The sequence below is a fragment of the Rhagoletis pomonella genome, unplaced genomic scaffold, assembly GCF_013731165.1.
Source record: "Rhagoletis pomonella isolate Grant_MI unplaced genomic scaffold, Rhpom_1.0 Rhpom_scaffold_00003, whole genome shotgun sequence".
Lineage (NCBI taxonomy): Eukaryota > Metazoa > Arthropoda > Insecta > Diptera > Tephritidae > Rhagoletis > Rhagoletis pomonella.
In genome coordinates, this window is record NW_023458557.1 from 85,692,370 (window position 1) to 85,708,220 (window position 15,851).

Consider the following 15,851-nt stretch of genomic DNA (forward strand, 5'->3'; position numbering starts at 1 on the left):
AGTTTAAATGGGTTAAAAACAACTTTTCGTAGGAATGGTATCGAATTCTTAAAAATCTATATTTTTCTATCGGAAAACTCCTTTTATCTGCAGACGTAATATAATACCCAGTTGTTTATTTAAATTTTTTTTTATCGCAAATATAATTTATAGGTGCACCAAAAACCCACAAAAACTCCGAAAGGGGTACCAATAAAAAATCGCTAGTATTAAAAAATGGTTAAAAAATTAATTGGATATTATTATTGAAGGTCTCCTGAAGAGAAGGTCCTGAAGAGTTTTCCGATCGAAAAATATTGATTTTCAAGAATTCTATACCATTTCTACGAAAAAATGTTTTTTTCCCATATAAAAATACATGGAAAACTTTGCGCGCTTTGAACGACCTCTAAGTATTTTTTGATTTAAAAATAAAAATACAGGGGTGTACTTTTTTAGATATAGAACAATCCTAGGCGGTTAGAGCATTACAATTCCGACTTTACTCTTTTTGGACCACCCTAATGTACAAGCATACTTCAACAGATTAGCTTAACTTAAAACGAGATTATGTAGCACTCAAATAAATACTCATACATATATACAGTTATGTATAAACGCACAAAACTAACGGAAGAGTGTACGTTCGGTGTGTGTGTGTGTGTGTGTGTGTGTGTGCGAAAGTATTACGAATTTTAAAATATGCTTTTAGGCGATTAAAAATTATCTACACTCACTGAAGTCTTTGTGAAATGATGCAAAGAGATGAATAAAAACTTGATAAAACCTCAATGCATACAAAATATTACGACGTTTCCCTTTGTACATACATAAATAGAATCAAATAAATAAATATATCTGAGTTATGTAGAAATGTACATATGTATGTATGCCCGTGTGAGTGAGTATGTACTAGTATTGAAAGCACATACATACGAGCATGCGTTTATTTGAGGCTGTGCGAAAAGCCAAAGGCAAACCGCAAACATGACAACTTTCTCACGCCAATTTGCCACGCTACCACTGCTCGGTTGTTGCAAAGTCATATCTACAACAGTCAGTCAGTTACGCAGCCGGCAGCGATACGCAAGCTTTCAACAGATAATTAAATTTGATAACGGGGTATATAATGCGGCATATCTCTTTATTTCTGTGGTTACTGGTCGTGGACGAAGAAATTTTAACAGCGGCCATGGAGGTGGCTTTTACTTTGTTTGGTTTAGGTTGAACTTAAAGGAACAAAAAAAAAAACATTGACTATTGAATGGCAGAGAAAGTCTTCACATGCAAGCGAATGTGTTGATAATAAATATTTCATATTTTTTATTATTTTGTATTTATTATATGCTTAGAAATTTTATTATACCCCAACGCAAGCGAAGTGGTCAGTGTATACTGCCTTCTGAAGTAGTAGATTTGTATTTCTTTACTTTTTCACTTATCCTTATAAAAATAAATATTAAACTGATAATATTTCAAAATTGCAATGTATTCGTAGAAAGAAAATATGCTTTTGCTTCTAAAGCAGCTTAGAGTGCCTGTGCTATGGAGTAGCATAGAACATCACACAAAAAATAGCATCAAAGTCAAAGAAAAATAATATCAGATTTTAGTTGAAATAGCAGCAGACTAGCAGCAGTACATGGCACAACAATGGAAGCTAGAGTGTAGCATGCTTTAAGGCGCTTCAACCGTATGCGCAGCGGTTCAAAGTAAACGTTGCGAAAAATAAATAATAAAAAGTGCATGGGAAAAAAGCAAAAAGGTAAGCTTCAGAAGTCAAAGAAAATAAGGAAAAGTTGCTAATATAAACAAAAAATACAGATGAAGCGAAAGAATAATAATGCTAGCAGACAAATATTGCTCCAGATTTTTTTTTATAAAAACAAAGCAAACGCAAAAAACATACGAAATGCAGACTAGCTACATAAATTAATGTTGAAAACAATAAAGGAAATTATAAAAAAAAATATATATAAATATATAGTCTGCCCTCGGCCTTTTTTGGATCGGAAAACGGCTATAGCCAAAATTTCGATAACCATTCCACTTCAGAAGAAAAGTTTCAATGCGATGGAGTTACTAAGGCTGAAGTTTAAAATCTGTATTGATGATTATGTCTAATGCAATTGGTGAATATGGGATTTCTTTAAGATTTGTGAAACTTGTGCCACCATTTATTTTGGGAACCTTAGTGCATGATTTAATCATTAGAGGTTTTGCAAGTACACTGCTTGCAAATGTATTGACACAGACGCTTTTTTTCCAATATACGCGACAATTTTTGTTGTAATATTCCTCCGACAATTTTTTATAAAAATATAGTTCATTCTACAACAAAAAAAAACATGAAAATATAATTTCGAAACGTTGTCAAAACTCGCGAAACACCTTCAACATAAAAAAATATATACCAAAAATCAATGTGGTTTTGACTAACTCTGAACTTTGCATTACTAGAATGTATTGGGCTACAAATCTGCATACTCAAAAGAAATTCTAAAATATCTGATTAAAAAGTGGAAAATTTGCATGAATATTTGCTGAATTTTCGCGAGTTTTGCACAAAGTTTAGAAATTATATTTTTATGTTTTTTGTTGTGGAATGAACCATATTTATATAAAAAAATTTAGGAAAAATTGTTACATATACTGTAAAGAAGCAGCTGTGCCAATACTTTTTGCCGGCAGTGTAGCTTTTTTTTTAAATTTGACTCTCCCACTCATAGGGATGTTTATGGGAAGCAGTGCAAAAGGGAAAGAATTGAATCCCACCTCCTAAAAAGGTGCCGAATTTCCATAAAATATAACCCATAAATAAAGTTGTAAATATTTTTATATTTTCTAATTGAAACTTTTTAAGTTAGCATTGTTAATAAGAAGAAAAAAAAATATGTATCCTACATTTAAAAAGCCAGCAAAATTAAAACTTAATTCAAAATTTATGCAAAAACCAAACACCTCTATTGGAGACATGGCGAAAATTGTTGGAAGCTCCAAATCAACCACGCATAGAATAAAAGAAAGCTTGAAATTATAAGCTGCAAGTCCAGAAAGTACTCGATCGATCAGAATAAAAGGAAGAACTGGCAAAAAAGCGTGCCCGAAAGCTGCCTGAGCAATTTCTCACTAAATTCGATTGCTTAGTAGGAAAAAAAAAGCTGAAAAGCTGACTTTTCTCAAATACCCGGTCGAAGGTTTTACAAGCATTTAAAAGGCGCAGCGTTCACAAAAAAAAATTTCAACTCAGAAGATTGTTAAATTTCCCAAGCAGCTAATGGTCTGGCAGACGATTTGCAGCTGTGGCCTGAGAAGTGGGAAATTTGCGATGAAGAGCACAATTAGCTCAAACGTTTATATAGAGAAATGCTTAGAATCGCATTTGTAATCATTTATTCGCAAATTCCCGGGGTTCTGGTTTGTTTTTGTCTGATTTAGAAACCAGTCATTACTCAAGGAGAACGATGGCCTGGTAACGAGCAAATGTGGTAATAGTTGTACCGAAAGAGGCTAATCCACCTAACTCTACCTAACCTCCGCCGATTGAGAAGCGATTGGGCGCTTAAAGCATTAACAGACGGCAGCGTTGATCCGAATTAAGTCCGAGTTAATCCGGATCGACGCTGCCGTCTGTTTAAGCTTTTATGAAGAGAAACCTTAAAGAAACAAATAAAATTTCGAAAAAATACTATCGATTTCAAAAATTCATGGAAAAGTGAGTATAAAAATGTAGACGAAAGCGCCATAATAAATTTAATGCAAGGCGTTAAAAACAAGTTGGAAATTTGTATCAGAAATAATTGAATAATTGTTGGTTTTTTTTTTGTTTTTTTTTTTTGAGAAGTAAAATAAAGCAGAAATCTATTTGACAAAAAATAGTTTTTTTAATTTTTTAACAAAATGGTTTCAAATTAAAATATGCAAGCGTAAAATTTTTCCTGGGGCAGTCTTTAAAACTAGCGTTGCCATCCTTAAATAAGTAGGTCGTAACGGGTTAGCTAGTTCTTAATAATTTAACAATACATATACATATTAGCTCTTTGTTACAAATTCCGCCACGAAAGTACTTAAACTCATTAACAGCGCCGCCAGCTATCCAGAGAGCTGCCATTATTTAAGTATGTATTCCAACACAGTTGTCATTTTAACCACTTTACTATGTACGCCTTTTAAGCGCATGAACCATTTTGATATTGTGACCTGCATAGATAAATAATTCAATCGCCTGCTGCTGTCAGTTGAAATTTTACAGAAGTAAATATGTATGTACATGACTGTATCTACAATACGAAAAAATTACTTACGTATCTACAAATGTACATATATGTATATGTATAACGACTGCCATTAAAAGTGGTGACGTCAAAATGCACACACAAGATTTACAAAAATATAGCTCCACAACCTACACGCACACATACAACGATTTTTGACGGTCCCTCGCCACAAGCTTTCGAACTGGTCGAACTGAAAAGCCCAATGCTCTGCTGGCCACAAAAAACGAAAATCTTTAGCACATTCAAAATAACCTAGAAAATATATAATAACACACACACACACACACACACAAGTCGATTGCTAGTCAGCAGTTTGTTCGCCACTTGCACTGTGGCCAAAAAAAAAAAGGAAAACGTTGACGTTTCACCGGTGCGGTTTGGCTGAATGTTGGACCCGTCGTCCATGTAACTAAAATTGCACATACATACATGCATGTAAGTTGTATTTTAGTTGATGTAGAATAGACACTACCGGTTATCCGATAGTGGCGGCTGAAGCTTCTTCTACACACGTGCAGACTCGTATGCATAAGCTCTTATATACATAGGTATGAACAATTTAAATATTTCCGTATTCCGCTAAACCTTTTCACACTTCTGCTTCTGTTAAGGACTTTAATGTAACGTGAATATGTATGATTTGTGTGTACTTATTTATGTGTACAGCAAAGAGTACATGCTTGCAGGAAAATGACTCGAAATATTACTAGTAAATTATACAACTCAAAGTTTACTTAGACTGCACGTAGATATATATTTATATACATACTACAAACATGTACCACATTCATACGAGATGAACAATTTTGAATTAAAGAATTGAAAACGTTGCCCGGATTCTGAAATATAACGAAAAGTTTGTTTCGTAACAGTTATTAGATGGAAAATATTTTTTTGTTATTTCGCCGGTAAGAGTTATGACACAAGGTTTGTTTATTTTACATTGTTTGATAACAGTTATTGTCCAACGTTTATTCTTTACGTTGCTTGGATAACAGTTATTGCCCAACGTTTTTTTTTTTACGTTGCTTGATAACAGTTATTATCCAACGTTTATTTTTTAAGCTGTCTGATAAACGTTCTTTTTATATTGCTATCTATTGACAAAAACGGAGATGGAGAAGAAGATAAAGATGATGAAAATAAAATAGGAGGAGTGATGTAACTCTTATCAGACGACGTAAAAATAAACATTGGGAAATAACTGTTATCAAGCAACGTAAAAAATAAACGTTGGGAAATAACTCTTATCGGCGAAATAAAAAATACTTTTCACCTTATACAAGGTTTTTCGATAAAACTTATAACTGTAATGTCCCTGATAAATATCTAACATAATTAAAAAAAATTAAATTATTTTTTTTTTCAATTATGTAGAATTTCTGTTAGTTAGGGCCTCTGTGAATGCTAAGTTATGAAATAAATGTTTCAGTTAGAGCTTTTTAAATTCATGTAAAATCTAATATATTTTGTTTCCATATCAAAGCAAGTTAGTAGTTACTTTGAGTTATGAGCTAAACTATAGAAAAGAAAGGGATAATAAGAATTATCCAACACTCAAAATATCAGAGTGTACGAAAACACTCTCTCTTATGTTGAGAAGCTTGCAAATTTCTGGACGGACGCAAATTTGTAGGAATTTGCAAGTTTCCCTGCCAGCTGGTGTCCACGGTTAGGTTTCAAGCACATTTTATTTTGGCTAAAACTTTTCCAGCAAGAATTTGCAACTGGTCTCCAGGAGAACTGTCACTTTGCGCTCTCAGTTTTTAGTGATGGATAATTTTTTGGTCTGCATGAACGCGATAACATAACCGTCAATGACAAGCAATTCCGCACCCTTATATAAAAAGTAAATGTAAGTAGTAACAAAGATTCCGACAACCAGTTCTGTTTTAAATGTTTTATTTAAAATAAAAATAAAGGTTTAGATGGATCAGCAGATATCAAAAGCACTATGGCGAGGTGGATATTATTTGGCACTTGCAGAAAGCACCAAGACATCCACAAACCACAAAATTTATTAGATGGAAATTCGGTTGCAAAAATTAGGCACTTTTTTAATTTTAATTTTATATGTATTTATTTTATTTTAGTTAACTTTACACAATTTATTTTAATTAGACACAAATTTCTTATTTATTCAATTTTATTTATTTGCATATCTTTTTATTTTATAAAATTTTTAATTTATTTAGTGAATTTTTTTAATTTTATTACAATTTTTTTTATTCATTTGTCATTTTATTGCTTTTCTTGCTTTCATTAATTTTTTTATTCATATCATGAAATTTTTTATTTAAATAAAATTTTTAATTTATCTCACCTTATTTTTGTTTTACTCTTTATTATATTTTGTTGTTTTATTCATCTACTGAATCTTTTTAAATTTATTTTAATTTATGCCTTTATCTTTTTATTCATTACGTGAAAATTTTTTTCATTGAATTGTCTATTCATCTAGTGAAATCTTCTAAAATTTGAATTGAATTGTTTATTCATCTAATGAAATTTAAATTTTTTTTTAATTTTTAATTTTAACTAGTATTTTTTTATTTATCGTTTTATACATTTATATCGTGAAATTTTTTATTTGACTTTTTTATTGTCATTCATTTTTTATTCATGTTAAATTTTTTTTAATTCAATTAAATTTTTTGTATCCATGTTTTCATCTCTTTATTCATCACATGAAATTTTTTAATTAAATGTTTTACAATTATCCGAATTTTTTTCATTATAATTTTTGAATTTAATTTTAACGTTTTATTTATCTTGTGGAACTTCTAGTTCAATTAATTTTTTTTTATTCATCTCACGAATTTTTTTACTTTAATTTTTAGTTTAAAGTTTTGTATTGTAATCTAATTTGTTATTAATCTTGTGAAATTTTTGATTCTAATTTTTTAATTTTAGCTTTATTTTTTTATTAAATTACTTGATTTAGCTCGTACAGTTGTTAAGTAAATTCAAATTTAATTTTTTTATCTGTCTACTAAGAATATTTTAATTTAATTTTTAAATGTTTTTTCAAATATCTCGTATTTTTTGTTTTAGTTTTAGCTAAAACCTTATTTTGACTTAAACATACATAAATGCACTTAAATTTCAAAAAAAAAAAAATCAAAAACTTCTGGAGCTATTTACATATTTTCCACACGAGGCCTCAAAGTTGTTTATATTACGTTAGACATAAACAAATAATTTTAGGGAATATCAAAATCGAATTCATAATATGGAAATTTTGATTTACCGCTTAATTTATTTTGTTGCAATATCTGGATACACGTTGATACACACGCTGATTCTTCGTCTAAACTTTGTTTCCCTAGTTGGGTATGTATGTAAATGCATTGGACTGGAGGTTTTAAGATTTTTGTGCGATTAATTTTTTCAGTTGGTAAATATTTCACTCACATTTCAGCATAATAACTGCTTAATTTCCTTTAATAACTGATTTTAAATTTTTTTTAAATGCTTAAGAAATCATTTAAAGCACATTCGCTTTTTAATTTTATTTTTATTTTTTAACGAACTTTTTTTTTCGTAGAATTTGAAGCGAAAAACGCAAGCTAAATTAAATCAAAGCAAAAAACACATATTTTGAGCAGCGAACTTGAGACCAAGCAGGTTTACACGAATTACACGACGACTAATTGAAAACAAAAACCGCAGTTTAATGGGCCAGGAGTCAGATGACGACGTTAAAAGGACGAATGAATTTCGCGTAAATTTGTATTATTTAAATTAATAAATAACGCGAAAACTGTGAGAATTTTGCTATATATGTAAAAGAAATTATGACAAAATATAACGGCAATGAAACGCATTTGGAGCTGGTGTACTTAGCTGCCTGGCTTGCCGATTTTCGCCGCGATGTAATACGCTAAGCGCTGCTAAGGGACGGCAAGCGCGGCGGGATATTTAGTGTAGGTCAGGAAAGATTTCGTGCGAGTGCACGAAGTGGCACATTTTATTCGTGAAATTATATAGATATTTTTTTAATAATTTGCACCAAATGCATACTAAATTGGCTATTTCAAAACACTTGCCTTTAATTTTATTACACACAGATGCACTTTTTAAAATTTATTTTCAATAAATTTTTATTTTTAATTTTACTCTTTTTCGTAGCTATGTATATTTTTTTGCTATTCTGATTTGTTCACTCACAAAAAAAAAAAAACAACACCATATATACGACGTCCGCGTTTCGTTAACTCGCGTTATTATCCTTTACATCCTGGCCAAACCCGAAATGCTACTAAACGTGTCCCAAAAAACCAACACGATGATGCCTAACGGCGGCTAATGGTACAACTTGACACAGCTGGGGTGACGAGCATGCATCGTATCGGAATTCAACAAGACGAACGCTATTCACCGATGCCTGTAGGAGAGCAGCGAGCGCGCCTACGAATGTGTGTTCGTGGTGAGAAGTGTAATTGTTAAGGAATGCAAATGAGCGCGTCAAAGTGAGAAAAAGTATGTTGAACTCCGAGTGCAGGAATGAGCAACAAAGGTGTTGGTAGTTGTGGTGAATGGATGCGTGTTGAATTTTGTAATTCAGCAAGTGAGAGTAAATTCTGGTAAAGGGTGAATAATGGCGCAAAGAGCCATTTTAAGAGTAAGTGAGGTGAAAGCTTTTTTGTTGGTGAAAATTACACGTGATAGTTAGATAGAGGTGAGTTCAATTTAAAAAACATAACGGTTAATTTATGGCATGACGCTTTTCATGGTGGCTCTTGTTTCGATTTACTTTCCAAGCATAAGATTAATGTCGCAAATATTCGAGCTCAGAAACATATAGCGAAAAGTGTTTGGTTAGCAGACGTCTGGAGGTGAACACCTACTTGAAAATACATAGAATCCCAACTCCGTAACCCTAATCTGGAACCAAATTCAGAACAGCTGGTATCAGAACTGAAAATCAAAACTAATAAACAAATAGACGAACATAGCCTTAAACAATACAGCTGTCATTTCGTTTTTTCAACAAAACTACCGACACATATCCTCTTCCTCTGCTACCACCAGTGGGTTCCGAGTTGAATACTTTCAGAACTGGTGCGTCGGTGTCCATTCGAACGACATGACCAAGCCAGCGGAGCCGCTGTATTTTAATTCGCTGCACTATGTCCATGTCGTTGTAAAGCTCATACAGCTCATCGTTCCACGAAATACAGTAACACTAGACTGACTACTGAACCTACTAGACTGATATCAAGATTAACGAAATTGCTGATGAACTGGCGCAAAGGTAAGATCATCGAGCCTCCTCACGGGACCGTCGCTAATTTGTGACCTAAGCGGGCTATCTTTCATACAACGGATTGTTCACAACAAAGTCCTTCAACTGCTCTGTTATAGACTGTTTGCGCGTTGAGCTCTAGCTGGTAGACAGCGTGAAATATTTAAGCAATTGACTTAATTTAAAAATTCTCTAATCTGTCCATATTGCTTCCCCATTGGAGAGGACCGTCAAAATCATGTGGCAGTGCAAGATAATGTTTTGTATGTATTTAGGGCTCCGTTGCCTGGATATATACCTGCGTTGTCAAGCCTTGAGTTCTTTATGGAGCGGTGAAATGGTAACCGAGGGCGGTCATGATTCAAAAGAGACTAAGCGTTACCCCGACAACCGCAATCGAGCTCCTATTCTGCTTTCCCCCGTTCCACCTGGCTGCAAATGTATTGCAAAGGTAAAGAAACTTCCACTAACTATGCAGGTGCCCAGCCTTCGGCAGAATTATACTCATGGCCACCAACTTCGTAGACCTAACGACTTTCATCGTTTGAAGAACGCAACGCTCTTTCGCCTGGTTGAGCTTCAGACTCTGAAAATCTCAGGAGGCCAGCGATAACGAATCAGGAGTTAATTTGTGTTTGCCTTGAGTCTTTAAACTCTCCCTCTCTCTTTTTCGCAGTGTTTATCTTTTGGCTAAAATAAGATTTCGTCTTACAACATTTGGCGTGCAGGGCAATAGACCACAGCCAAAGACGACGACGTTGAGTCATGTCACCCTATGCCTAGGCTTCGCTAACGAATTGGAATTCTACAAAATAAGTTCACAATCTGGCTACGCTGCAATAATACGACGTATGGAACTTAAGGTCTTATTTCCAAAGCTAAAGTGTGGTGTTTCTCGATCATTTCGAAGTTGAGGCCTATTCCTTCCTTAAGGAAGTTAAGAAATTATTGTAGCTAGCTCGCAGCAATGAAAACATCACCATTAGTTGAATACAAAAGTAAGGGCTGCCACGAACACAATGAACGGACCAAATGCTGCAGAACCTAGGACCTATCTGCCCTCGGGATGAAAAACTCGAGCCACTTCTCAAAGGAGGGGCGATTTGCGTAGTGTTTTGGGTCAGCCCAAATCAACAAACGGTTGTTCTCCCAAATAAAATAAATATTTTAAAATGGATCTCACGAGACGTGAATCCAACAGGGTTCTGAATACTTTAACTCCCCTCGATAGAGTCAAGAGCTAGCACTGATATTCGAAATGATGAGGCAACATCTCTGGGGAATAAGAAACTCCTCTGCCTGGAAACAACATTCAAAAACTGCTTGATTTTGTGATCTTTTTACTCCACGGGAACCCTAGGAAGCCCTTCACCCAACATTACCCCTCACCTTAAAACCGTTGGTATTTCCCTTGAAGAAGTCATAACTATTTTCGCATTCCAGTCGGATCTAGAGAGACAAACTTTCGCTGCATACACCCAGTTTGGTTAGGTTAAGTTGAAGCGGGTGCCTTCACCCAACGTGAGAGAAAGGCACACTTAGATCCAGTGGATTAGTTGTGACACCAATTGAGAGCTATAGTGTGAACCCGTCCGTTCACCAGTTGGTTAAGTTCAGAAAGCGCGTGAATTCGTAAATACCTGCTTCACTTAGATCGGCCAGACAGACAAAAAAGTGGCGGTGAAATAAGCATATTTTCGCCCACATACGGGCAGGCCAGTGACAGAGGTAGTGTTCCACACTTCCGACTTCGTCCAGGTCTCACCAACTACGGCAGAAGTATTTGGTCGGCAAACCCATTCTGCTAGCATGTCTTGCCATTTATCATTGGCCCGTAATAATACTGGACACCAGGCTTTAATAGTAGAGGGCATTCTAATCGAACGCGCGCGTCGGATATTTCCTTATCTAGGCTGCGCTGGGATTTGTCGAGTCGTCCCACACTTGAGTTCTTCCGACCATATTTTATTTACCTTCTCGACGAGGTATGTCCCGAGTCATGACTTGCAGGTATATAACGGTATGTCCGCTGCATAAAAGGAGTTGACGTCAGACAGGGTGGTGCACAATTACCTTGAATATCTATTTGGCCTGGCACCCACACAATGTGAGTAGTACACTTTGCAGCTAAATCGTTAAGGACTTTCCTACATTCTATCTAAGCTACGGACGAGTTCTCAGAGACATCCAGTGACTTGATAGCTGTTTGGCTATCCGAGTATATAGTTAATGAAAGCAGGTTAAGAGAAGATGCGATATGCACCAGTGCAGCCTCTTTTATAGCCGTGAGTTATGCTGGGAAGACACTGCAGTGGTGGTCTGGTAGCCTAAAACAGAGGTCTCTTAGATTTAGTTTAGAGCAGATGGTTGTGCAGTTATCTTGGAGGCCCCAGATCGAGTCGTCCTCGCAGTCCTTCCTCGTAGGGATACGAGTGAAGAACTTGTTCTCGAGCTCCATCGCCGGTGTTGTGTAATCTGGAGCCCTAAGAGTGTCGGGGTAGTTGTTTTGATGTTTTTGTGACCGAATCTGGTGTCTTTTCATTTTGACAGTGCATTTATTCTTATTGCATTGCAGCTCGCCTATAGCTTCCCAAGGAGGTCTATGGGCAGAAACTTTAGCTGTATTTCCATAGCTTTGGTGCGTGTGGGCGGCAGGGCAACTGTGATTGGCACGCAGGCCGACCTTTGAACCTTGGTTATCTTAGAAATTGTGAGCGATTTATCCAGTGATGTCCACCAGAGTATGACGCCTTAGAAGAATATAGGACGTACCACTGTTGCATAAATCCAGTGTACCATGTGAGGTTTCAGGTACCCCAGGTACAATTGTCTTTTCGAATGATAAGTCTATTACTATGTCAATTAAAATTCAAAACCTCTCGCAAGCTCCAGCTTGCAGTCATGCGTTTAATCTTAGTACATTAATGACTACATTTCGAAAATAATAACTACATAATTTTTCCTTTATTAATAGCTTATTTCTACTAGCCACGTTTCTAATTTTTTTTTTCAAATTTCCCCTTCCGGCAGTTGTAAATTCCTCAGCCAAAGTGCAATTAAAGCCGCATTTCTAACCTTATCCAACCGCAGGCACTTACAACATGAGGCCCACGCAGGCACACCTACACAACCACTCACAACTCAATCACAACATTTGAGTGTGCTCCAAAGATATTATACGCTTCATTTAAAGCCCTCTGTAAATTCACCACAGTATACGATTACAGTTATTTCCGTTTGAGGCCGAAAGGCATTTGAATTGTTCAACTACAATATGACGACAAATGGAATTTCGCGTAGGAAATTCGAAAGGTAATGGTTAGTTAGTGGAAGATGGGAAGAGAGAGACAGAGAGAAAAAAAAAGAAAAAAGAAAAAACGTTAACAGGTGAGTTTCGCGGCGAGAGGCTGAGCGATAAGGCTGTCCGAGAGAATAAAGATGTGAGAGAGAAGGACTAAAAGAAGTACAGAGAGTCAAGGCGTGGGTGAGAGGAAAAGTAAAAGTAAGTTTTGGAAGTTGAAAAAATAGAAAATATTCAACAATTTTACAGAGCTTGAGGCTATTTTTAAAGAAAATTTTTTGGGAAAAAACAACAACCTAAATTTTGGTAGAAGTTATATCTGCTATGTCAGAGATCACCACAGACTTCTTCAACTGGGATTCGATCCAACGAACCACAGCCGCCCATTCCGCAAAAATTTTCATTAAAAACGACCGCAAGCTCAATAAAATTGTTGAATATAATTGTTTTAAAGTCATAAATAACAAAAAAAAATATGAAAATATTCAACGTAACAAGCAATATGAGAAAATTCGGAAAATTCAACAAATTACTCAGTATTTATTTACCATATTCACCATAACTGTGAATTGAACTAAGATTTCTCAACTTTACAGATTGGAGATGATGACCAGAGAGGAGTAGCTACAGAGCTCAAACTCGTAAAGAAACTCACCACAACATGTTGAAATTAGTTTTACAATCAAAGTTGCCGAGCTAGGTAATAAACTCAACACATGGAATTTTTATTTTGCTCTTCGTTGTAAGTGAACTTCAGTGTATAAAATAGTAGACGCTGAATGTCACTCTCATCATTAATTTCAACTACACCATAGGCAACACACTCACTTGCAGCAGCTTCGTCGTTTGCGAGCACTGCCAGTCAGGCCCTCAAGAACGCTCCAACTACGCCAAGTAGCATTGACTTTGACCGTGCATAGTAAGTCGCCGTCAACAAATCCAAATTTAGTTTCAACTCGTACAGCAACGAGTACGGAACGAAGTGGCCATGGCGGCCGAGTGCGTCACAGCCGAGCGCAAAAACTCGGACGCGACGCTTTTCGTGGGCACACGCAAGTGTACGTGTGTGTGTCCGTGTGTGTGCGGCTGGCAGTTAGCTAAGACAAAGGCGTAATGTAGCATAATTTTTGGCGCGCGCGCTGACAGTGAAAGAACGTGTCACAAACAAAACTGAATGTCCAAACAGTTGAAGGGTACAGTAAACAAACAGCGAGCATACTTTGTGGCGGTCTAGCAAAATTCATTTGCTAGCAGTAACTGATATGTGCTTTTGGACGAGTGCGAGTGTTGTTTATTTTTAGTAGAAATAACTAATTTTTTTCTGTATTTTTTTGTTTGCTTTTTGCTGCCACGTCATGAGCTAAACCTTTGCGTGTAGTGGTGGTGCGTTGACACAATAAAAGGGCGCGCGCGTCGCTTGTTGACACTGATATGTAGTGACAGTTAACATTTGTTTGCAAAGTAGCGGAGTGGGGAAGGCGCAAACAAAAAACGAAGAGTGAGAACACTTGAAACAATGCGAGAAAGAAAACAAACGCTTTCACCAACTTTTTTACACGCACGCGATAGACAGGTGAAACGACAAACGCATGTGTACATAATTTGTTGCGTGTATTTAGGCGCATAGCCCCGTGAGACGTCGAACATACTTAATGTAAACATCATAGCTAGCTAGTCTGCATCGCTTAGAGGGTTACTAGCTCTAACACAGCCAGTGTCTGCTAATCATAAAATGCGTGATGACAATTCAATAAGTCCAAAGGAAATTGGCAAAGCCAGCAGCAGCAGCATGGTCAGCTATTTGTATAACGTCTGTCGCCTGTCAAAACACTTGCCACGGTAAACACGTCTCACACCTTTTTCGCGTTGCCGTGGCATACTTTTCGGCGCTCAGCGGTGTAAAGTGCAAATGCGTACGGCAACACGCCCCCGTATTGCCCCCAACCAACTCAACAGCAGGTGAGTGGCATAATATAAAAATTAAGTAATTATTTTAGCTACACTTAAGCTCCAGTGCGCTATGTACGCTTTGTTGTTTGTGGTTTTACAATGAAATTAGCGTGCACAGCCTAATACTGCTGGTTGTCAAGGTCCCAGTGGCATGCTTTAAATTTGTCCAATTAGTTGAGTATTTTGTTTGATGTGTAATTTGAGTGATCTCCCCGGAACGATGAATGTTTGTTTGTTACGTTGTATGTACGCTCGGTGGTGTAAAATGAGGTAATAAATTTCAGTTTTGAGCTGCTGTGAAAATTAATTGTCTTTTGAGGTTAGCTGTGTAATGCGAGGAATTTTGTGCGTAAGCATTTTAGCAACGATAATTTTTTTTTATCAAAACAGTATTGAATATATTTGGCGTTAAAAAATTTCTTTGTAGAAAAAACTTTGCAACGGTTTTTTTTTTTTGTAAAACAAAAAAATGAGATTATCAAATTAAAGCGCTTTGCCTGTAGATGTGCAAACTGGTTTTAGCTTTTATCGAAAAGAGTTGCCACCTTTTAAAAAATTAAATTCAAATTATTTATTAATCAAGATCATCAAATCCGCACCGTTCGTTCGATTTTTCAAAATGAGGCGTCAAACCAAAATCCTTGGACTGAAGATGAGCATTCAAGTTTTGCTTTTTTGAAAAGAATTGCCACCTTTTAAAAAATTCTATTAAAATTACTTAAAAAAATAAATCAATTATTACAAACTGGGTATCAATCGAAATGGTATTGAGAAGCTTTAATTCTTAGCTGAACTATAGGAGAGTTGCCACCTGTTAAAAAAATCATATTAGGTAAGAGAAATATGTAATACCATATGGATGCCACACGAAAAGGGTTTCAGAAAGTAGTAGTTTGAAAATATTCTGAAGAGGATTGCCACCTGTTTGAAATTTCGAATTTAGTTTACTTGCTCACACGTTATAGGAAATATCAATATGTGGATATCAAACGAAGGAGTCTTAAGAACTCTTTAGTTTGAACGCTAAGAATATTTTTGAGATGTTGGAAGAGGGTTGCCACCTGTTTAAAAAGTTACATTCAAATTATTTTATAAG

General features: G+C 35.6%; 1 protein-coding gene and 1 long non-coding RNA gene across 2 annotated transcripts in view; one reads left to right on the top strand and one right to left on the bottom strand.

The window, feature by feature from the left end:
* The window catches only part of LOC118735705 (tyrosine-protein phosphatase Lar), a gene marked incomplete at its 3' end in the record, with an annotated part of 988,245 nt that overhangs the window by 679,542 nt on the left and 292,852 nt on the right, over nt 1-15,851 (bottom strand).
* The window catches only part of LOC118735708, a 54,797-nt gene continuing 52,570 nt past the window's right edge, over nt 13,625-15,851 (top strand). The window contains exon 1 of the long non-coding RNA XR_004992631.1: nt 13,625-14,764. This is a non-coding gene — a long non-coding RNA (uncharacterized LOC118735708). The remainder of the gene's footprint in view (nt 14,765-15,851) is intronic.